The sequence below is a fragment of the Blennius ocellaris genome (genome assembly GCF_963422515.1).
Source record: "Blennius ocellaris genome assembly, chromosome: 11".
In the NCBI taxonomy this organism is placed as follows: Eukaryota; Metazoa; Chordata; class Actinopteri; order Blenniiformes; family Blenniidae; genus Blennius; species Blennius ocellaris.
In genome coordinates, this window is record NC_137660.1 from 28,899,775 (window position 1) to 28,901,620 (window position 1,846).

Sequence of the window (1,846 nt, forward strand, 5' to 3'; positions counted from 1 at the left end):
CCCGCTCCGGGAGGCTTCTGTGCGGCGGTGCTCCCGCAGCTCGCTCCCTGCTGCTTCGTCTTCACCTGGCCGTCCGACACGGAGCGGTAAGCCCCCCCCCCCCCCCCCCCCCCCCCCCTCTTCCCACCCCCCCCCCTCAGCCCCCCTCCACGTGCCCCCATTGTCCGTCGGAGCCGAGGGGGTTTTTAGCGCAGTCATGGAGCGACGTGGACCTGGACCGTGTCTCCTGTCCCTCGGGTCTGTCCTGCTGGGACAGACCGGTCGTTTCCCAGCCTTTTTAACGCGCCGTTTGCACCTTTTCCCCGAGGTGTGCTTTGTCTCGGTGCTGCAGCCCCCCCCCCCCCCCCCCCCCCCCTCACTGTGTCAGCAGCCCCCTGAATAATGCATCGGACCCTCGCCGGCGGCTTTTAATAGACTGCAGGGCTGCAGGATCCAGTCCCCGGGTCTCGGGCCCCGGTGTCACACTGGACCTGAGTCCAGGTGCTGCAGGGCATTGACCGTCCCCCCCCCCCCCCCAGGGACAGACAGGGAGGGGAGACGTCTGATGGCGGCAGCGGTGCCCGGTAACAGGAAATTGGAAAGTGAACCCCCACCCCCCCCCCTCCTCCTCCTCCTCCCTCCCTGGGCTGGCTGGAGGTGGAGGTTTGCACCACGTGAAAGATGAGGACGCTCGGCTTCTGCTTCTTCCTTTGTCTGCATCTGATGGACGAGCTGCTGCAACCCGAGTGTAGGGCCGAGTGTAGGACGGACTGCAGGACCGAGTGTAGGACGGACTGCAGGGACCGAGTGTAGGACGGACTGCAGGACCGAGTGTAGGACCGAGTGTAGGACGGACTGCAGGACCGAGTGTAGGACCGACTGTAGGACCAACAGCAGGAGAGACTGTAGGACCGACTGGGACAGACTAAGACCGAGTGTAGGACCGACTGTAGGACCAAGTGTAGGACCGACTGTAGGACCAACAGCAGGAGAGACTGTAGGACCGACTGGGACAGACTAAGACCGAGTGTAGGACCCGACTGTAGGACTGACTAGGACAGAGTGTAGGACAGACTAGGACCAACAGCAGGACAGACTGTAGGACGGACTGAAGGATGGACTAGGACAGACTGTAAGACACACTGTAGGACCGACTGCAGGACCGACAGTAGGAGAGACACTAGGACAGACTGTAGGCGAGACACAAGGACAGACTGCAGGACAGACTGTAGGACCGGGTGTAGGACGGACTGCAGGACAGACTAGGACCGAGTGTAGGACAGACTAGGACCAACAGCAGGACAGACTGTAGGACGGACTGAAGGACAGACTGTAAGACACACTCTTGGACCGACAGCAGGAGAGACTGTAGGACCGACTAGGACAGACGAGGACAGACTGTAGGACAGTGTAGGACGGGTCCATTCAGCTTCACTTTTTACGCTTCATCTCAATAATGTTCAGTGTGTGTGTGTGTGTGTGTGTGTGTGTGTGTGTGTGTGTGTGTGTGTGTGTGTGTGTGTGTGTGTGTGTGTGTGTGTGTGTGTGTGTGTGTGTGTGTGTGTGTGTGTGTGTGTGTGTGTGTGTGTGTGTGTGTGTGTGTGTGTGTGTGTGTGTGCTGTGTGTGGTGACCCCTTCCTTCAAGGACACCTCCTCGTCCTGCAGCTGTTTCAGACACAAAGGGTTTTTTTTTTTGTTCAGTTTCAGAACTGAACTGTGGGTTGTTGTTGTTTTTTTTGTTATTATTTTGCAACTGTTTGTCTCCTTTTTTGTTTTATTCATAATTAAAAAATTTTATTTTGAGGAAAGTCTCGTCTGTTGAGAAAGAGAAGTGTGACCTTGACTGGAGGAGATGGAGATGTTCAGG